Genomic DNA, 23,826 nt, shown 5'->3' with positions numbered 1-23,826 from the left:
CTGAGCAGTAACTCTCCAGTGACTCTCTCAGCCCTCTTAGTCAGTGAGATATTAAACCCTCATCCTTACAGCTTGCTGTCCAGATCTTTGACTCAAAGGCAAACATCACCATATTTATTATGCTGGAGAAACAGCTTGTAAATTTGATTGTTTATCTGCGCTCACATGTTTCTCTTAAAATTGTCCTCAAATGACTCATCAGAGAATACTGAATCATGTTCTGGATGAAACAGGCTTTGCAACTCTTGAATATCTTATACATGACAAAAGTCTTCAAAGTTGCTGGCGAGTGTAGTTATTATCCTCTTAGCATCTGATTTTTAAGAAAGCTAATCAAGAGTAGCAACTTCATCTTGATTAAGGAGTTAAAGGGCACATAACACTGCCAATCTCCTGTTAATCTTGAGTACTTAAAGTGTAGCATTCTTCATATCTCTGAAGAGTCTCAAATTATCAGATTTGTAAAAGACCGACATGCTGCAATTCTTTCTGAAAACAGCAGAGCTCCTGAAAGCATGCCACGTGTTGTCTTTCTTTAAGGTAAAGGGTGCTGGGTTTGTTATTTTGTTATATAAAGTGATGACTTGAATGAATGGCCAAGCACTTTTCAAGAGTTTTTAAATTCTATGAATTAAGCTCTCTGACATACCTGAAACATTCACCAGTGAGACATTTAACCAAGCTTGATTCAGATCAGAGTGTTGCTTTTACATGACTAACAAATCCATACCACATAAAACCTTCACTCAGCGTTGGTTTACGGGGGTGAAATATTGAAAGAGATTTTCATTCATTCTCCACTGATACCAACCCACCATCACAACCAGAGAGTCTATTCATGGATGTAAAGCAGTCATTTCCCTTCAATAGGATTGCAAAAGCAGGTCTATGGCAGAGGTGTTTGTGTTATTTATAGTGGTATCGAGACTGTTGAAAAGTCATCACCTTATGTAATCAGGTGCACTGGGTTATATAAGAGGGGAGGGGCTTATATAAGATCACTGGACAGGAGTGAATGGTGTTCTGTGAATGATCAGGATTGACATTCCGATCACAATGTTCTATTGCACATCCCTCTTGTAAACCCTGAGGTTTAAGACATTTATAGTGAATGCTTTTTATTCTCTTTTTCTGTCGATTTTCCTCATCAGGATGAAACAGTGGGTTAAAGGAGCATTTCACCCATTTCAACATTAATCTTTATTAAAAGTGGATCATATATGTAGTCAAAATGTAAAAATAATTTTTGAATTTGGTGCCCTCTTGACCGAGAAAAGACAGAAAATAACTGAAGGGCGCATTTGAATGTAAGACAGCAACTCCCACAATGCACCACATTGCACAGCTCCGCAAGCCACACCCACTAATCCGGAACAGCGCAAACAGAGAAATCACTCTTCCGTCTACAAGGCTAATGTTAGCTGTCACCAGAGTTTGTGGGGACACTAAAGTGTCCCTTTAGTGAATGCACAGGTATTCATCTTAATAATTTATACGTAGTTTATGGGAGTAACTAAATAGGTGAAAGATGACGCTGTTGAACTAATTGATCTAATAAATGTAAACAGAAATATATTTCTTTCTTTCATTTGTTTCATTATTATTTCATTAAAACTCTCTTAGAGGCTGTGCTATATTGTGAGTGCATTTTCTTTTCACAGCTGTTTATATCAAATTGGTTTTAGCACAGCTGAAACACTGTATTGACCATTTAGAAGCTAGTACCAGAACTTTCCATTTTAGAATTGATAATTACAAGTATTCAGTCACAGCAAATTCCAATTAGAATGCACTAACATTATTATAAACCATTAAAACATGAAGAAACATGGATGTCAAAACCATAATGTGTGCCATGATTTCAAAACCATGTGCAAAACAACTAACTAAAAATAACACAGCATTCAGTATGCACTTGTCTTTAGATGCAGTAGCAAACACTGGAGCTTTTCTCTTTGTATGCATGCAAGGTGTTGTGCTGCTACTCTGCGGATGATCTGTGACCAGAATAACCACTGGCAGCAGCTGTACATGTTCCACCGCTAGCCTTTATGTGCTCACTGCCCTTTTGGGTCCACTGTCGATGTTATCAGACCTTTTCCTTCCACCTGCCCTGTCACACCTGACAGTGAGACACTTTTGAATACTTTGGAGACCAAAAGTGTGCAAAGATTGTTATCATGGTTGACTTTTGTGGTTTCCTGTTTAACTTTTATCTGTTTGCTCACACAGGTTTATCTCTACACACATTCCCACTGAGATGGATTCTTCGAGGAACAAAAAAACAGAAGCTGAGAAAGAGTGAGTAAACATTGTAGCCAGTTGCATTGCTTTTTACATTTGTTTAATACTTGTTTTTTGTGATTAGAGATCTTAATGCATGGGAAATAAAACAGTTTTTGTTGTCATTTTTATGAAACTTTTTTTAAAAAATAATGATTATTTAATTACACATTTTTCTTGTAAAGAAGACACTGAAATATTTCCACATCTACACTTTTTACACATCTACATACACTACTGATAGTAGTGTCCTAAAAACTATCCAATCGAGTTGATAAATTAAAAAAAAAAATCAACATTTTCACATCAGTCTAAAAAAATGTGCCTTTGACTGGACATGTGCATTAAAACATGATATTATATCTAGTGGTTCACTGTATAAATGTCATATAAGCTGTCAGGCTGATCGATGGCTATACGGATGTTTGTATCTGGATGCCAGGAGGTCACCAAAACAACCAAGTCAAACAGAGTGGCACAACAGCACAAAAATCAATACAATAACATTATAGGGACATTTCAAAATGTACCAACAGTCCAGGTAAAGTTCTCAAACCTCACTCAGACAGAATGCAACACAAAAGAAATTATATCTGGATCTGATCCCACAGTCAGTGTATTCAGCTGTCGCTTTTTCTCTGAACTCGCGTCCGCTCAAATATGAAGGTTTTTGGTGACAGGAGATAAATGGACCAGGCTTTCAGTTTACAGACAATGTTAATCAGAAAACGTCAAGGACAGGACGTTCTCATTCTGTGCCCCTTGACAAAAACACCATGTTCATGCGCGTAAACAGCACATGCAGATACAAAGAGGCCATAGAGATGTTCAAGGAACATACAGTAATCGTTCAGAAGGAGAAAGACTACTTGCTTTGTGACATATTTCTTTCTTCTAGTAAAGAAAACCCAAACCCAAACATATTCATCATCATCATCATAACAGCCACAGTCATCATTAATGATTTAAGTAATACTTATTTATTAAACAATTTTGAAGTAGAAGTAATCAGTTTTGATATTTACAGTTGCCATATGTCATGACTTCGGTCTGATCGGCTGTGTTTTTGTCTTTTCTCTGTGTCTGTGTGCTTTGTTGTCTTTGAGTACATGTGGTTTGTTTTGACAGCTCGCCATGTGCTCCGCTGTCATTGTGGCGTTTCCCCTCCCTCTCGTTATCCTTGATTATCTATTGATTTCACGTCACACTTGTTGCTGATTTATCCCCATACAAAGGTATACCCATACAAAGTCACTTCTCTGTCTTTCACTGCCCTGACGAGAATGTCGGTCTCCTCGGCTGTGAACGCTCCTGGCGCGCGCCTGGTAAACCCGCCGTTATAATAACAATCCGTCATGCAATATGCGCACCTGCTCTTACTGTAAAGGGTGTGTTGGATGGCGCTCTCATTGGTTTATTTCACGTTACGCCCAAACAACACCTATGAATAATGAAGCTTGCGCCGGGCGCAAGAGTCATTTATCCCGCCGGGAAAATAGCAACAGCGCCGGGATCCGCCCACAAAGATACTTGCGCTTTGACACTTGCGTTTCAGATCGTTAAAATAGGGCCCTGAGACTTGACTTGGACCCCATAGACTTTGAGACTTGACTTGAACCCCATAGACTTTGAGACTTGACTTGGACTCCATAGACTTGAGACTTGACTTGGAGCTCAAATACTTGAGACCTGACGTGGACCTCAAAGACTTGAGACTTGACTTTGATTTGGACCCCATGCTTGAGACTTGACTTGGATAGAGACTTAAAGGGTTAGTTCACCAAAAAATGAAAATTAAGTCATTAATTACTCACCCCCATGCTGTACCAACCCCGTAAGACCTTCGTTCGTCTTCGGAACACAAATGAAGATATTTTTGATTAAATTTGCGAGAATTGCGATCTGCTTACACCAGCTTACACCACTTCAGATCGCAATTCTCTCGCATGCGTCGTGGAAATCTAAGGAAGTATCGTTCTGGCCTACAAGGAAGAAAAGAAATAGTGGAATAAACTCGTTATTTTTTTTGCACAAAAAGTATTCGCGTTGCTTGATAAACATATAGTTGAGCCACGGTAGTCACTTGGGATATTTAAACATTTTCTTCATTGACTTTCTGGGCCGTCAAGAGGCAGTCCTTTAGGAGCCAATGTGGTAGTTATACAGCTCTCAAATTTAATCAAAAATATCTTCATTTGTGTTCCGAAGACGAACGAAGGTCTTACGGGGTTGGTACAGCATGGGGGTGAGTAATTAATGACTTAATTTTCATTTTTGGGTGAACTAACCCTTTAAATCCATACTTGTTTGGTACTTTCTCCTTATATGCATATTTGTCTTTTAACTTAGCTTATTCTGAACTTTTAACGCTAGATCTACTTTTTGGTTCCTTGTTTTTTTTTTTTTTTCATTTACTTAATCTCTTAAATCTAAGTCTGCTGCATAATAAGATAAAAAAATCAATAATGTTTTATCTACACATAAGTGGTTTCTAACGAAAACAGGGAGATAAACAGTAAATACTCCAATTAAGTGAAAATCAATTTCAAATATGGTACTTTAAGAGATGGATCATGATATGTACATGAAAGGCTGCATCATTGCCATAAAATCATTCAATGCAACACCTGGTGAAAACCGCCAACTGTGAGAACTGATTAGAAACTGATACGATAGAAGTTGTAACTTCACCTCCAGCATGGGGGAGGTTTTGCAATAGAAGAGCATTCTGAGAAACAGCAAAAGTGTGTGTCGACAGAGATTTGCAAGCATGAAAAAGGCAGCCAGCATGACATCAATAATGGCCTCTGATAGCTACTCCAAAAAAGACTTTAGCATGGTGTGTTTGCTCTCTTTCCTCTAGCGACAGTGAGTTTCTCGCTGGTTTAATTGGACTATTTAGTGGATTAGAGGATACTCAAGAGCTTGACACTCAGCGTAATGTGATAAAACACACAACAAACCTTGTTACTATATAATAGACATAACAATATTTATTTGTAGATAGGACTGAGTGATTTTGTTTTTTCATAGAGTCCACTATCTAGTCTTTATGAAAAAAGGCATTCAGGGTTTTCTGAGATTTGGATCAGCACTGAATCATTATGATGATGAAGTTTGAATTTCATGAGCTCTTGTTTCTCAGCCTCATCCCCTCTTAAGGGTCTTGTTTATGAATTGCTCCAACGGATAACGCAGTAATCATATTTGGGTCATGGAATATGCTTAAAATGGCAAAGATTGTGAGTCAGAAAATTGTTCTATGCTCAGAGCCAATGCATTATAATAAGGCTAGTTTACGAAAGCTGACCTGATTTCACAGCTTGAATATGAGTATTTGTATTATGTGCCCACATTACAGTGCCTGGCTTGACACTAAATCCCATTTTTAAAAGAGATAATACCCAGTGTTGTGCAAAAGATAATAAATAACATCCTATTTGTCAGATATCTGCCAAAAAATGTAGTAAATATACAGTAAGATGCTAGCAGCTTATGGAGCTTATTCAGGGTAGACCAAGAGATCAAAGTTTTGCTGGTTAGCATGACTTGGTTAGACCAAAAAGCCTTAATCTCTTTATTGATGATTATTCAAAAGTAGCCATGCATTCTGCTTAAAAACTATGCCAAAAACATCTAAATTTGTATCAATTGTTTTACCAATGTCCAATTCTTTGGAGGGGCTCTTAGAGGCATGCAATTGGTGTTTTTGTGACATGACCTTATGACCATATTCTTATACAATCAGTTTAAAGGGGATACGGTATATGTAGAATTCACAATCCCTTGTTGTTGGCGACGCTGTTAAGAAAATTGCAGCCAGCAACTTGTTTGAGACTATAGACTATATCTGGCAATGTGAGACTAGTTTGAATGAATACCTTTTCTTTGCATGATACAAGGTATTTCGGCATTATCCTGAACATTGTATAAGCATTCGTTTCATGTGTCATAGAACGGACAAGAGTCTCTCATGTGTGTGCGTAAATGTCACATCCTTTTGATGTTCCTGGCAAAAATGCCCCGAGTCCTTTACGTAAAAATCAATCTACAGTCTTCTACAGACAAACAGTCGTTTTTTACAAGCTGTTCACAGATTGGCTATAAAAAGCGAATACGTGAAAATTCTTAAATATAGCCCCTTTAAACACAAAGGCAACGACTTTCTGTACATTTCATTCATGATTATGTTCTTATGTACTTATAGTTGAATTAAATTCAATGGGTTTCATGAATAAGGGTCAGGTTTTTCTTATGAAATGATGTGCAGACAAGTTACAGTAGCTGTCACAATGCTATTCACAAGCTAAAGGCCTTCATATAGATCAATTCCATTTATTAATTCTGTCAGTGTGCCACTAGTAATGTAAAGACCCAAACTTTGTCTGTTCTCATTAAACTGTGAATAAAATGATCAAATTATGTGGTTAAATTTGACCCTTTCCATGGTCACGTCTTTGGCTGAAGTGAGTCCGAGGGGAAATACAGTGATTTAGTATTCAGTCCCATTCTACTCAATGCTTCAAATCTTTATTTTAGCAGTGCCAAAAAGTAATCTGATTTATCCACAGTTTGATTGCCCTCTCAAATCTGCCATAATGTCAAGAGCTCCACACACTTAAGCACATAGTGGAATAGAATAAACCTGAATGGGACTAGCTGGGTAATGGCTACAGATTTCTTAAACCATTTGTTGTTCAAAAGTGCCATTTTATCTTTAAAATATGAGAATGCTGTGACAATCCTTCCAAAGTGAAGCTTTTATGTGCAGTTTAGAGAATGCTCCATTCTTTAAACCACTTAAACCACGGAAACATGACTGTCATTGGATTGGATAACGAAATATCAAACTGTGTCATTTATAAAAATAAATAAATAAATAAAAACACATTTGCAGGCAAAAAGTTTAACAAGAATTTGGCTGTAAATTCTCTGAACAATAAAGCACTGTCTCTAACAGCAGAGCACTACAATTAAATAATCGCACTGCACTCCACTATCCAATTAACCCAAGACATGGTAATATTTTAAAACGCTTCATTATTGTTTATTATATTATTTTAGAAATAGTATTTTAAAGTGAAACATGAGCTTATTTTGATGTTCTTCGTATACTCTCAATCTTTCTTACTTATTTTTTTTTGTCTTTATATAAATCAGATTTTAAAAAGCTGAGCTTTATAAAAACAACAAGTTAGAATAGCTCTGCATTTCATTACAGGCTCAAATTTATTTATTTGTTTGTTTGCTATATTAAATCATCTCATATATTACATAAAATCATATTGCTGTTGCATTCTCGGGTGAGTGCAATAATGGTCTCTTTTCTTTTGGGCTTGTGTTTATCTTCGTCACATTCGACTTTCTTTGTTTTACTCTCCATCAGCTAGCATCCTCCCCGCATTCCTCTCATTATTGGATCAAAACTGCTTTTACATACATCCTGCATCATAAACAGCTTTTGTCCTTGCTTTTGGCTACCCTCTAATATTCAAAACAGTGGCGGTGACCCATAGCCAGATGTTATTCATTACAGCCAAGCAGAAAAGGGCCTCTTTTCAAGGTATTTTTGAGCTGTAAGATATTTACTTTACAAGCTGCCTTATGTCTTGTGCAGGAACAATATGCATAGAGCTTCTGCTCCTACAAGAAAACATATTGCATATTAACATCAAAACCAAAAGAAAAAAGTTTTTTTTCTTTCTTTTTTTTAATGATGCATTGCAATGTGGACGAAGCACAGGGAAAGCAATTATAGAAATTAGTGAGTGGCATGATTTGTGATACTCATTTTTGTTTTTGTCACACAGATGAATCACAAACACATGCATACATGAAAGAACATGACAGTGACTGTGCCAGAAGGTTTCACCCCTCTAACCTTTGGATTCATTTCCATTTCTCAAGCTGGGCGGTGTCTCTCCTATCACCCTAAAGGTTAATTGATTTCTCCCCTTGAGCACCGAATGCTCCGGAACACTGACATGAATAATAGAGCAGGACTGTGAATGGTGCCGACACACCTGGTGTGTCGATCGTGCAGATCATCTGTGTATTATGTCAAGATCATGTAAAACAGACGTCTCCACTGAGGAGGTGGAGAAAAAAAGAATTCAAACCCTCAATATGCTGGCTAAATCATGATTTGACCTAAATAAACGTTAATTTAGTATTTTTGTGTGTAACACTTTATTTCAATAGACCGTCTGCCTAATATCTACTAACACTTTCCTTTTAATTTTAGAAATTTAATGTGCTTTTCTCATTTGTTTTTTCCCCCCCAAAACAAGGGGAAAAATATTTCTATTTAGGTTTCTTTTTTTATTTCAGTTTTACTTTTTTATCATTTCAGCAGTTCAACTTAAACTTGTTTTATTTCAGTAAGCTGCCAAGGCAATGTTTTATGCGTCTTTTTTCATGTAATATTTATATTTTATTTTGGCTTTATTTCAATTAACACAAACAATATGAAAAAATATCTACTGAATACTGAATATTTTTTTTTACATTTAAGCTATTTCTCTTAACAAGAAGTTACAAAAAGCTGATTATCTTCCTGTAAGAGATTGTTGTGATTAAAAGATGATAATTTAGGAACATTTTATCCTTAGTGTTTTTTTTTTATTGTTTTTTTTTTAGAATGTGATCTCAAAATGGCGGCCACCGAATGAGGGAATGGAATGAAAGCCACTGATGACTCAAGGTTTCGTCTTATGTGAGTACATACATTTTTTACTTATTGGTTTTTAGTTTTTGCTCATTGGTTTTGAAGTGGGAACAATGCAGTAATTTTCCAATTATTCAGGGAGCTTAGCAATATACATGTACATGTAAAGGGCAGTTTCAATCTCACCGGGGAGCTGCCACATAATGAACGATGAAAATCTTATCCTTCAGGCCACAAAGTAAAGGTCACCACGGCCAGTTATACTCTGCCTGGGGTCAAATAAATGTCTAAATGCTTAAACTCAAGCGAGGACTTTTATTTGCGTGTTTGGTCTTGCAAAACTCTTGCTCTCCTGCTGTGTGCGTCTCTCACCTGTTTTGAGTCAGTCAGCAAGCAGGTGGCCAAATCTATGCCATTGCCCTGCAGGGTCTGCCCAGATCGATTGGTGACACTTTAATGCCTGTGGTGGCTCTTTCACTCAAAATATGTGTCCCAACGGTTCAAGAGAATCAAAATGTCTGGGTTTAGCTTATCATAAATACCTACACAACAATCTTTAGCATCATGTCTGCATCTAAATGAAGGGAGCCAAAAAAGAGGTTTTTGAACGGAACACAAAAAGGAAGGCTCGTGGTGATGGGCTAAAAGATGATGGGCTAGTTAGCAGAAACACCAGGCAAATTGATTTGCTGGCTGACAGCAGCAGCAGCAGCAGTGTGGCCGTGCATCATGGGTTGCATAAGCGATCTGCCATCATGATCAGCACAGCAGGAAGAAACATGCCAGCGCTCCACCGCCGGCGAGATTGACAGAGACGGGGTCGGTGGCATGGGTTACAGGAATTGTGAAGTGGAAAGCGGCTTAATACCTTTTGACATGCTTTGATGATTTTGACATCACCATGGTCTTGTTTTTTCTCATGTCTTCATTGGTGACTACAGAGTTAGCCTTGCTTAACCTCTTTAGCAACAAGCCAGCACTTTAAATCATGGGAATCGTTGAATCGTGGATATTTGTTTTAAATGAAAACTAGTTTTTTTTTATTCAAATGGCCTAACGTCTGAAATATATATGCATGAACTGACCTTGAAAAAATGTATAAAGATTAACATTCTTTGAAAAATGTGTCTTACAGTGATAAAGAAACAATGGTAAACCAATATTAATTGGAAAAAAAGTTATGCACAGTTTATTTTTTGATTTTGAAAAAAGTATCTTACGCTCACCATGGCTGAATTTATTTGATCAAAAACTGTAAAATGGTAATATTCTAATATTATAGCTATTAAAATTAATCGTTTTTTTTTATTTACATTTTGTTTTTAAATGTAATTTATTCCTGTGATGGCAAAGCTGGATCACTCCAGTCTTCAATGATCCTTCAGGATTCATTCTAAAATGCTGATTCAATGCTCAAGAAACATTTCTCATTATAACATTTTGTCTGCTTAATATTTTTTGTGGAAACTGTGAAACGATTTTCCAGGATTTTTTCAAAAGTACATTTACAGCATTTACGGCATAGACTGTAAAAAAATATGGACAAAGCGTCTGTGACGTCACCCATAGACTCTCTGAAGGACGGGTTTGAGGCTGTTTATGGGGGGTATGGGTGGCGCCATACTGGAAAATCTTGGGAAATACAAAATACAAAAGTTTCAGAAAGGATACAGAGGTGGTATGATGTGTTGTCAGATCATGGCCGATACGTCAAATTCACTCGGTGCAGCCCGTTATCAGCTGTCAATCAAAGTTAACCACCCTTATTTGTCATACATTTTATATCTAAATATGATCTAAACTAACGAGTTAGAAAAAAATTCACCCCCTCACAGTTGTCAGGCACGCGGAACATATTGAAGATTACAATAAATGTCCTGGGACCAAACTGTAAACATATGAATTTATGCTGTGAAAACAGATATTTTAACATGACGTCTATGGATATTTGCTCCCTTTTGGGACCGGCCTCTAGCGGATTTGAGATGTATTGCAGTTTTTCGCACTTCCTCGTTGGCTTCAGCTTTCAGATTAGAATGTTGCGGCTTGATTTACGGTAATTTTTGTAAATACATTAAAGTCTTTACTTTGTAATGTAATGCATCCTTAATGAATTAAAAAAAAATCATCCTCACATTAACTACCTTATTTGTGAAATGGCATATGCATATGATTTTCCACAAAAATGTTTTTGAAATCCATAATTAATTATAAATGCATGCTTCTTGGCAGCACATTTGCACTTCAATTGCAGTACTTTGGCTTAACAGCTTTCACTGTTCACCAGCAGCGTTAGACTCTCTGCCCTGAGATGGCTTTCACATCCGGTGACCCTACAGAGAGTTCAGTGGCAGAAGAAAACAAAGACGAATAGTAGCAGAAGTCTAGTAGTCAACCGCAGGGGCCAAATAAAACGAAATCAAGCATAGAAGAAAGCAAGCAGCCGTTGGCTGACAGGTAATAAGTATCGAAGTCTGAGGTTGCGCTCCGGTGTGCTCAGGATACCCGAGTCAATAACCATGAGACGTCCGCGTTCAGATGTTGACATTCAGCTTGACTGACTTGCTGGGAGAGGGAATGCCAGCTTCTACTGTAGAGTAACACACAAACACAGCTGTCCCTCTGGGTCTCCTGCGATGAAGACAAAGTGGCAGTGACTTTATTCGATTGATCCTATGTGCTGAAATCAATGCCCGTGCACACAACATGATCTAAATTGTCACACGCCTCTCCACAAGGCCAGATGGCAGAAGGTCATTTAAACCATGATCAGATTCACAACAGGTGAGCTTAAGCTTGTGTTCTTGGCCCCACGTTGTCACAATTTAGTGCCTCTGAACAATAGTGATTTGTTTCTTAAAATGATGATGGCACAAAGCATTCAAAAACGCATTTGAACAAGAATACATTATGATTGTTATGGTATTAACACATTTTTCTTTTTCAATTCATTTGTTGAAACTCATTAAAACAGCAGGAAGTAAGCGCATGGTAATGATTCAGGTCCGTCTTAAGCCATCTAGCAAAACGCTTCGGGTATTAGGGGAATTTTTCTGTCTATTAATATTTTTTAGTTTGGCTCATGGCTTTTGGTGCTTAGAAACCTTTCATTATAACTTTCCTCACATTTTAGGATCTAAAGTTATTTTTTTTCATGGATCAAGCTAGTGTATAACATGTTTGGTTTAAAAATAAAAAGAATAATTGTGTGTGTGTTTGTGAATATATATATATATATATATATATGTGTGTGTGTGTGTGTGTGGGTTTTTTTTTTGGATGATGGATAGATTTATGGGTAGGGTTTGTGTAAGTGGAGAGAATATACAGTTTGATATACAGTTTGATATACGGAATAAAAAAAACATTACGCCTATGGATAGTCCCCACAAAATAGTGCTTGTGTGTGTGTGTGTAAACTGCTATATTTACAATGCATCTTTTTTTTTTGTTTTTGTTGTTAAACAAATCAAAGCTAATGTACGTTTAACAATTAATTTGACATAAAAAGCCAAACTCTATTAAAAAGCGTAATAATTATGCAAGTAATTATGGATAGTTTGTTTATTTATTTTTTTATGTTTATGCTTTTATGTCCCTATACAAATTAATTTAAAAAAAAAATCAAAGCACTTTTAACTAGCAGGAGTTTCAAGCAAAATATTCTGCCTTCGAAGAATCATTCAGAGAATCAGAGAATGGGCATGGGCAAATATTTTGTAGATCTGTTTCTCACAACCAATCTGATTGTCCTGCCAGCATAATGTCAGTCACACACAAACACACGCACACACACACACACACACACACACACACACACACACACACACAAACATCTTCCTTCTCTCTCCTCTCTCTGCCCTTGTCTCGCCTTTTTAATTAACCTCCAGTCCACCCTTAAATCAATTCACACTGCAGAGACCGTCTTGCGGATAACCTATGGTTCCTCTCAGAGCCCTTCCATGATTGGCTGTCTCTCCTTCAGCACTTCCTGATTGCTTGACAAACAGCCATCCGGTTTGTGAAGCTGGAGGTGGCAGAAATGATTTTGTGGCAAATTCATTCTGATTTTACAGCATTTAACTATATAAATGGGATCTATTCACTTTTACCACAGAGATTTACCACAGGTCAGTGGGAGCAGGGATTGTCCCCTTTGGACCCCTGTAACTAAAGTAATAGGTTTCTACTTTTGTTTTAATTGGTCATTGAGCTGCTCTGTTGCAGAGCTGCAGTTCAGCCTTCAGAGCTATTAGAGCTGATTGAGGTCAGATGTTAATAGCAGACTAGTTCTCATATGTGAATCTGTCTGTGAAACCCATTACGGCAGCTGAGATCTACATTACTGTATATCAACACAAGAGAAACGGGGGGCAGATGAGACTGTGTAATGATACAATATGTGACAGGATAGTATAGCTGCTTTCGGTGTTTAAAATCTGATGTGACAACTTGAATTTCTAGATACAAGATTTTGTCTTGCTGATATTGCTGCTGTCTAAACAATTTGTCTTAGATGTTTGTGTGCTTTCTATATGATGGGTAAAAAGTCTTAGTTCTAATTGGATTTTTGGAAGTGACCTCTAAGATGGATCTGAGCGCTTAATTCTTACATCCAGTTGAGAAACACCTGGTCAGGCCAAACTGGGCTTCAAACTTAGCATTTGATTGCTGTTTTCTTTTCATTTGTCTTTGCATTCGTATGTGTGTTTGAGTCTAAGTCTAAGCATCTGTTTTTATTGATTTCGTTAAGCACAGAAAAGTGCAGAAAAGAATGCAAAATCATATGCAAGATTTCTCTTTGATTTAAAGGGTTTGCTTCCTCGTTCCTCCAACTGCTGTTGTCTCAGCTGCATTGTTTGATAAAAATGCAAGAGTGCCAATATGGCCACAACTGTGCCATTAGAAAACCAAGAGCAGACATCCATCTTTGTCCTCGGGGTATGTTGTCTAAGACTCAGCAGGTTTAGGTGTCTTGCTAGGATTTATCTGTAGCTGGTGCTGGATGCACAGTAGGTCTTGACTGGTTCTGTGAATGTGCACTTATACCTTCCTTGTTAGAGCTGTTCACTCGCACTCAGAGATGAAAAATGGGAAAAAAGTGTGAAATTAGTTGCCAAAGATCATTTTTATCAACCTTTCAAGCATTAAACCAAGTGTAAAAAAGTAGAAAACACCTGAGGATGGAGATTAAAAGAGGTGTGTGTGTGTGTGTGTGTGTGTGTGTGTGTGTGTGTGTGTGTGTGTGTGTGTGTGTGTGTGTGTGTGTGTGTGTGTGTGTGTGTGTGTGTGTGTGTGTGTGTGTGTGTGTGTGTGTGTGTGTGTGTGTGTGTGTGTGTGTGTGTGTGTGTGTGTGTGTTAGGGGACTTGGAGCAGGTGAGAGATTACAAATAACAAAAAAAGAGAAAAGAAATTAGCTAGACTGGCAAGAACAGGACTAGCAAGAGCAAGAAAAAGAGTGTGAGTGTGTGTGCATGTCTTATTTGTCCTGATGTCTGTCAGTTTGAGTGTTTTTCTAAGAGTAATGAAGGACAGGGCAGAAGGGATATTGAAAAGGTTTAAAGTGGCGCAGTCACTATGTGCTCTCTCTCCTCATAAACAAGGAGGACGGCTTGCACGCTGCAGAGCTAATAAAGTCTTTCTAATGGCCTTGAAATGTATTATTTACCTCAAAAAGCTGGGCTTTGTTCTCTGTAGTGAAAAACAGTTTGCAAAAAGATGTTCCACCATTTTCAGTGGCTGACATGGTGTGTGCTACAAAGCAACATTATTAATAATTAGTTACAAAACTTAATTAGAGTTTTGAAACGTAAAAGTTGTAAAGGTTACAAAAACATTTTTTTTACATGGATGATTAAGACATACATTTTAGTTGACGAGTATTATGAAAACCCTGAAAAACAGTCTGTCCTCATACACAGGAGCAACAGAGTTTGTAATTAAAAAGTGGTTTATTATGTTTAATAAATGGTTTAAAATCTTATGAATGTATGAGGTGGCAAGTTTGGGCCTTTAGTAAAAGTCTCACCAGCATGGGGCAAAAGTCATGCATTGTTTATAGAAATATTTCTGTTAAAAGTTAATTCTTGTTCAACACAATCACTTTAGCATTTTTTGTTGAAAATATACTGCCATTAAAATTTGTTAAAATAACAATTTATTCTAAAAAATACATAAACAAAATTATTTTTTCTCATATACTACTCAAATATACAACATTTAAAAAAACATAAAATATGAATCAAATTTAGCACAGAATCAACATTACGCTGCTGCCCGTGATTGCGTCAAGGATCAGCCAAATTTATAAATAATGATTTCAATAGTGTTAATACAGAGCCCCTAAAGGGACCTTTGCAAAAATAAAATATCAGACTTCCATGCTCATGAGAAATGAATTTCGCTGGCAATTACAGTACCATACTGTACTATACAGGACACACCAATGACTGCACACTGAGATTTCACTCATAATTGAGTATACTGAGACACTTAAGATTTCAACTTGCCATTAGGTCAAGTTATGAAATTCATTCAGAGGTCAATATCATATTCCTCAAACAGATTTATGGTTCAGACTTTCAGAGATTGCAGTCCAGGGCAGACAGACTGAGGGTTGAAGTCATCAGGAACAAAATCACTTCAAGCCTTCTGTCACTGCTCTTCAATCAAGTGTGGGTCTTTATGTGCGTATGCAGATGTAAGTGCTTAAAACCTTGAACATTTGCTTGGGAAATGAATGCCCTTCCACTTGATGCTCTAAGAGAAAGTATACCCTGACATTTCAGCTACTGTGTATGCACTACAGTATAAAGGCAATTCCTGACAACCCTTTATGTAATTTAGATAATGAAAGGATTGATTAATTGATTGATTGATTGATTGATTGATTGATTGATTGATTGATTGATTGATTGATTGATTGATTGGTTGATTCATTCATTCATGCATTCAACAAATCAATCAATGCAGACTAAAATAGCATTATTTAATTTTAAATCAATAAATGATATAATTTTGCATTCATGAAACTGCTCTAAGCTCTGGAGGACTATCTGCTTTGTGAAGATACATAATTGGATTTTCATCTTTCATCTTGTATGTTTTGATGTTGACATAATTTTTTATCAAAAATTTGTTTGTTTTGCTGGCATTTGGTTAATGCTGAGGATGTCTAGACATAGCCTGACCTTTATGAAGTTCTTGTTGGGTAAGACCTCAAAGCATTTGGCACAGTATTAGCATAGCCGCTGACGATCGTGCACATGTTTGACCTTTTCCTGAGACAACAGTCTTGTCTTGTGGTATGGTTGACTTTGAGATTACAAGTACTTGCTTACCCTTACAAGAACATCTCATTGTTTGAGGACTGTCAGCTGTTTGAGGTCAACCATATAGGTAGTTCTAGAGATAAAAATGATTTATCTTTAAAATCATTTTGCAAAGTAATGATTTATGTTGAAATGATTTTCATAGGACACATAAGACTTGGCCTAATATGCCTTTCTGTGTACAATCTTCTCGGCTTCCTCACAAAATCACACATTTGATGTTTTTTATTCAAAGCGTAAATGATCAATTGTGCTTCAAAGCAAAACCAATTTCCTTCAGAGTTGCCTGTTACATATGGATAATCAAATCCTAACCTTGCACATGCAAATTGCCCCTTCTAAGAGTTGCAATACATTTCACAGAATGTTTTTTTACAGGATAAACATACCTTTGAAACACGATTTTCAGCTATACTCAAAAGAAAATTGAAGCTAATCTATCCCTCGGTTTCACAGACAAGGCGTAAACCATGTCCCAGATTAAATTGCATGTTTGTGCTGTTTTAAACTTTCACTGATATCTTAAATTATGTCAGTGCCATTATTTCAGCCATTATCACTGTGTTTTTTGTTTGGTATCAGTTGATTTTGAAAATTGATCATTATTGGATATTTAATTGTGATAATTCTCACTTAAAGTTAATATGCAGAAACACTAATAATCTACTAACATGATATAATGTCATCTTTAGCAAAGCTCAGTATGTAAAGTGTACATTGTGATGCCTAAAGTCACATTATCATTTAAAACTATTTATGTCATGACAGCTCTCTTGAGTGTTTGGTATGGTAATGAATTTGACAATATTGATATGTTTGGTCTTGGTGGAAGAGATCCGCTACGCTGCTGTTATTAAAGCTGTTGTTATTGCTGTAGCCGCAGAGCAAGTTCAGGACTTGCTACTCCCAATACACACAACACACTGCTGTGCAAAATAGGATACATACATTACCCATAGCAGAGACAGGTGGAGCTGGGGAAGGTGGAGGGTTTCTGAAAGCACACTGCAACTAACAGAAAATGCTGACCTGGCTGTTTTTTTTAGGGTTGAGCAGTGAGCTCATTGGCTACTGATACAGCAGGAACCAATCAGCTGTGCCCTATAGAATGATGTGACTGCAAGCAGATTGAGTTAAGGACCTATCAGCCTGCATCATCTAGAGTTTGATGACAGAACTTTAAACTTTTAATTATTAGTCACTAACATAAAAAAAAAATCAATGGTTTATTTATTATAAAAAAGTTTGTATTAATAGTTCAATCATAAAAACTATGGGAATAGATTTAGCATGTTATTTAAGAGGTCAAACAGCCTGTGTCATGCGGTAATGATGTGATTGCTTGTAGATCGCATGTAAAGGATCAACCTGCACCTTTTATAGTTTCATGACTGAACAAACTATTTCATTTACAGACAGATTTGTAATATCAGCGCATTCCTTATTCACTTTGTTGCATACTTTTCATACAATTTCAGTGTTGTATAACTGCATTGCATACTTTTAGATTGGCCTTTTGTTGTTTAGTCCGTGTTTTTTCCCGGTTCTGCTGATTAATTATTGGATATTTAAACTTGGGATTGTGCCCAAGCCTTTTAGATGGTAGAAATGTAATGGTTTCAATGAGTTCAGTATTTCTGGCTGGTATGCATGTGGCATCGAGCTGCATCTGTGGCCTTTACATGTGAGCCAGAACCATCATTATGTAACGGTTAACCTTCAAGGTGGTTGCTATGTTGACACAAACTTCAAATGAGCGTTTGAGCTGGATATAATGATCTTGGTTAAAGTAATTATGTAATACTGACAGGCAATCAACTCCTTGCGATATCCCTCACCACCAGCACCTGAGCCAAACAGCGTCCAACACTGTTACATAATCGGCTTCGGTCATTAAACACAACAAATGTTTGCACAGGAGCCTCTTGCTAGATGTTTTTTTTTTTCACATTGTTTTCTTTAGGACGATGCGGGATGTCTAAAGAGGATTAGGCTTTACAAACATTTTCTGCAGAAAATCATTATCAAGTCTATTTCTTATCAAACTGAGCCCCCATATCGCCTGCTTCCAGGCTGATACTAGAATTAAAAGCTGCTCTGTTTTTACGGATACTGTAATTAATCATGCCATTCAAATTCAAAGTTGAGTAAGAATCATCATGCACACACACAGTACCGTAACTCATTCAAATGTTAGAAGGCATTTTGTTTGGATGACAAATCTACACACATTGGACTCCAATCAATGACAAAACTGTGTCTGAAACCGGTAGCTGTCTTGCTGTCTTGTCAATGTCTAAACAGGCAGTTTTTTGTATATGATTCTTTTGAACAACTTCCAAACTGTATTATAGGGTTGTGTGATACCATAGGTAGTGGTCAACATGCTGTATCACCAAGGTCAATATATCGGCTGAAATTTCCCATTGTTGATAATCATATCTCCCAAGTTTTGATCGATTGCCAGGACTTTTAGTGGGAGTTTTATTTTGACAGTGCAGAGAAACCACAGAGAAATTCACTATATAGTGTAAACCGGTCTTTATTTGGAGAAATTGTGATTCCCAATGTGCACGGATGTATGAGCGCATTATTGGGTACTGTGTTTACAGTCATTTTTTATTCAGGAATTTCTTTATTTGTGAAAACATTTCCTTACAGAACAGAAAATAAATGTTCGTTTTATGTAATTTTTCAATTTTTTAAATGTTAGCAATGTTGAGCTTTTCATTTACTATGTTTACATTAAATTGCTTTTAAACCCCATCTAGTTGAATGCTGATGACAAGATTGAATTTGGATGTGCTTTCCCCCCTTCCTGTCTACACCATTTGCAAAGGTATCGGTTTCAGCTTTCAGGTGTTGCCAAAATCAAGTGTTAAATTTGGCATGAAACAGAAGTTGTGATAGTCTTCCACATTGTGACGTATGTCTAAAGTTGAATTGATTGGATTGCTGTGGATTGCTATTGCTGATCTCATGTGACTGACAGGTTGTCCCTCCCTCACGCCACTAAACGTCATCAGAGTAGTAACTTTAATGAAGGTTTACTTGGACACATGAATTAAAAAGAAAATGATGTGCACAGATAAATCATTCCCATTCCCACGTGCAAGAGACCTTTGTAAATTCCCAGCCACTTACAAAGTATGATTTACAGCTTCTATCAGAATGTCATTTGTTAGAGTGCTGGACAACTGATCTAATGAGTGATATGATATTGGAACAGGTGGTCTAATGCGAGTCCCTCTGTAAGCATAATTATATTTATCTTGCAGATCTGTCAGTTTGCATAACTCAGGCTGAATGAAAATGAGAAGGGATTTGGTTTAGCCCGTCCCAACGGCATGAATACTCCTTTCAGATGTACAGTATAGGCAGCAAACGCCACCGTGCAAATATATCGGATTACTTCCATTTGCATGAAAACGACTTGGATTAATTAATTTGTCAATATTGTGTGTATTTTTCTTTTTTTGTTTTCAATGTGGCAATTAGACAGATAAGTGAGATGACTTGTTGGCAGCATATTGTGGTTGAAAGCTCTAGGGACAGATTCTATTTCATGCATTTAATTTGAGTTTCTCTTAAGGCAGGCGTTACTTAATTACAGTGTAACTTCAATACAGACAGATTGTTATTAAAGTGAATAATGAATAAAGGATCAGACGTATAAATCTGACCAGCCACTACAGCTTTATGTTCCATAAGTATGTAGACAGTTTTAGTCTTTATTCTTTCACATCTCTCATTCTCTCATCAGAAATGATGTAATTACACAGAGTAGCGGAGCAGATGAGATGGACTGTCTGAGAAGCTGTCTGTCGACTTCATTTATTTCAAAGGACAAATCATTATTATCACAAAAAGTATTATGCAGTTTGAGCAAAAGAAGTCAAGGAGACTTATGAACAAAGAATATAAAAAAGTACAGTGGAATTAGCAACAAAGACACTGGAGAAACTCTGCCATTGCTTGTTATCATTAAGAAACCATACCGTTTTTGAAGTAAACTTCACATTCAAATTTTGTAGTTTATATAAACATGCATAAACAGACAGAGAGACAGATAGATAGATAGATAGATAGATAGATAGATAGATAGATAGATAGATAGATAGATAGATAGATAGATAGATAGATAGATAGATAGATAGATAGATAGATAGATAGATAGATAGATAGATAGATAGATAGATAGATAGATAGATAGATAGATAGATAGATAGATAGATAGTGGTGACCTATTAGAACAGAGATGTGCAATGTCTAAATCATTATAGCTTGGCATAGCTCAAAGAATTAAACATGCCAATTGAGTGACTGAATATAATTCATAATCCTGTTTTTTTCTCTTGTTTTCCATGTCGGACAACTTTGTGAAGGTTGCATAGAAGTTTGCATGATTAATTGATAGTAATTTCCATAGTTTCATTTAAAAGTTAACAAGTAAATATAATATTTCAACCCATGGTAAAAAAAAAGAGATATATTGATGCTTTAACATTTGTTATGCATGAGTCACTGCTTGAGTCATTCAGAGATGGAGCAACTCTTAGTACTACTATGAATGACCATCAATACACTGTCTTAATTATCAGCAACTCCGTCTCCATCGCGCTTACGACAAACAATTAACATTGATGAGTTAAAAACATCTTTTTCTAAGAACTTTCTACAGCATTTAAAGTTCTTTCGAGAACATTTAGAGAGGGGAAAAAAAGTGTGCAGGACCATGAATAAATAATGTCCCTCTGGGATATGAAGAAGCTTGACTAAATAAAGAGCAATCTAACTGTGTTTCTTTCATGGAGCCCGAGATTCAACTCATCCATCTGACTACGTTATAGCCATTTCTTTACTAGGTGTCACAAAGTGGCTCCCCTATGGTGATTCCCCTGCTGATCCATGCTTGTTTCTTGCTTCCAGCTACCACAGATAATTACTGAAAGTCGCAGGGCCTTCCATTCTATGGAAGGCTATATGTAGACTTCTCCCTTTTTCGTTGGCTATTAAAGGCTTTAAAGGGACAGTTCACCCACGAAAGAATATTCTGTGGTCGTTTACAATGCATCACTATTTATAGCCTCATCATCTCATGGCGTAGGCCTACCACACTTTGTTTCGTCTGTGGAACATAAAAGGAGATATTCTGAAGACAAATAATTTCACTGAGGTCCAAAACAAGATTTTAAATAATATTTTATGTTCCACTCATAGTGACAGAACTTTTCGTTTAACACACTTATTGCTGAGTATATCGACCATTTATTCATGTCTTTGTGAATTATTATTAAAAGGTTAGTTCACCCAAAAAAAAAATAAAAAATACTCTTGTCTCTTATCTTGTTCCAAACCCGCAAGACTTTTGTTCATCTTCGAAACACAAAAAGATATTTTAAATGAAATCTGAGAGATCTCTGTCCCTCCATTGACAGTCCAACCAAATTACCACTATGACACTTCAAAAAGGTCATAAGGAGATCATAAAACATCCATTTGAATTGAACGGTTTTGTCCAAATTTTTTGAAGACGCTTGATTGCTTTATATGGTGAACAAATTGAATCTAGGCTTTATTTAAACATTAAACTAACGATTTGTAATGACACGAAGGTGAGTAATTGATGACTATTTTATTCCTCATCCTTCTTGAATGTCTTTCTTCTGCAGAACACAAAATATATTTTGAAGAATATGGGTGGAATAGCATATAAATTAATAATTAAAATTAGTAATTAAATAATAAATAATTAAGTTGCTTATACTTGACTCCTGCACATTCATTCTTGTGCGTGCACTGCATGGATGTTTGTGCATGTATTTTTAATCACATGCATTTCGACAAGTGCTCTATTTCTGTGAAAATGACATTCTTGCATGTGTTGAGGTGAGTGCAGATCAGTTGACCAGGTGAGAGGAAGATATTGCTGCTCTCCTTCCCGTTAATTAACGTGTTGTGTCCTTGGACACAGTGAGGTCATATCTGTGACTGTGACACCAGAATAGAAAGATGATTACATAAAAAGCCCTTTAGGTTCCAGTTTTGGTGTGGGATGTTTGCTGTAATGAGAGTCCTCTGTGGCGCTGGTTTCATTCAGAGATGGATTTAAAATGTCTCTTTTTTGTTATTGAGGATTTTAAATATCATAGGTATCTGCCTCTGCAGTATTCGCTTTGGCTAAATTAAGCAGTACCTGTGCCTACTCAAAATTGCTGGGATTCACATAGGATTTACTTTGATGCCAAGCCCGTATTCGTATTTTCCAGATTCATTAGCTTTTCCAGATTCAATGCTTTTAACAGTCCATTTTCTCCTGTTACGGAAGTGACAACTTGACCCAGATAGGGTACAAACTCTTGCCCCTGTGGGCAAAATAAGCGCAAATGTTTGTTCCATTGAGGAACAAGGACTAAAAATGATTCCCTGTGAGTCAGGTTGCCATGGACACAGAAGTGTCTCGGTCCAAAAGGGAGAGAAAACACACCAGATTTTACAGGTTAGTGGAAGTAATTTCGCTTGTGCTTTTTTTCAACGACTTAAGACAATAAATCATTGGATTCAGACTGCAAAGAGAGAACATCTAATCTCTATATCCTAAAACCACGAGTCTGTCTGGGAAGAACAATATTTGAACAGTGGGGACAGAAGGTCATTTTTTAGCACCAGTAAGCATCCAAGGCATAACTACATGGATAAATTAAATGCAAAAAATATAGGCTTAGTAAATGGGCTAATATTATCAATGTATTACAATAGGAGTCACATATGTGTAAAGTTGAAAGAAAGAAACAGCTGTTTCATCAAACTTCAACTGTAAATAGCTTGCATTTGCCTGCCATCTAGTGTGAAATGTTCGAAAACAATAGCATATTGTGATAATAAAGGCAGCAATAAGGAATATTAAGTAGCCTAGTCTACCAAAATCTGACAAAGACTTGTTTATTCCGCTACAAAGACGCTTGATTTCCCTCATCAAACAGCTCGGTATCAAATGGTTGTGGCACTGTAGGCTATACGTACGCTGTATTATATTTTGAACAGATTGTTATTGGGAAAAAAGTAAAAATGATCAACTCCTTCATTATCCACAAGAGGGCGACGTTCACCTTTTTGTCGGGAACTTTGGGCCGATATCAGATCATTTTGGAAACTTTTTGTAACCTTCCTTTCATTTGCATTACAATGTACTGTATATTCAAATAGTTAAAAATGTCAATACTTTAATAAGTAATTTTTTTGATTGCATCAAATTATTTTTTATGAATTATAAAAATGATTATAAAGTGAAACATTTAGTAAATAAAATGGATTTAACAGGAATATTGTTTGTGTGAGCATAATATGTAATAACTAACAAAATGGAGTAAAAGGTCCAGGTAATTTTGTTTATTTTAATTATTTAGACTATCAAAATATCAATCTGTTTACAACGAACCAAATGGATAAGAATAATAATGTAAGGGTAATTCATCTGAACTCAATTTGTACCCTCCGTTAAGCTTCATTTAAATCTCAACACGCTTTTGTCCTGTTGGAGATGTT

At 36.5% G+C, this 23,826-nt stretch overlaps 1 protein-coding gene across 2 annotated transcripts in view; it reads left to right on the top strand.

Moving 5' to 3' along the window:
- The first annotated feature begins 1,385 nt into the window (after positions 1 to 1,385).
- ppfibp1a (PPFIA binding protein 1a) overlaps positions 1,386 to 23,826 on the top strand; it is a 37,731-nt gene continuing 15,290 nt past the window's right edge. The window contains exons 1-4 of one of the 2 annotated variants that reach the window (XM_089126742.1): positions 1,389 to 1,473; positions 2,233 to 2,301; positions 8,094 to 8,220; positions 8,923 to 8,998. The gene's annotated coding sequence lies outside the window, so the exon portion shown is untranslated. Of the gene's footprint in view, positions 1,474 to 2,232; positions 2,302 to 8,093; positions 8,221 to 8,922; positions 8,999 to 23,826 lie in introns of both variants that reach the window. The other variant, XM_089126741.1, reaches the window with a different exon arrangement.

This window comes from Pimephales promelas, chromosome 24 (assembly GCF_988280905.1).
Source record: "Pimephales promelas chromosome 24, fPimPro1.hap1.1, whole genome shotgun sequence".
In the NCBI taxonomy this organism is placed as follows: Eukaryota; Metazoa; Chordata; class Actinopteri; order Cypriniformes; family Leuciscidae; genus Pimephales; species Pimephales promelas.
Note: the sequence above shows the minus strand (reverse complement) of the source record. Positions and strands in the feature narration are given on the sequence as shown.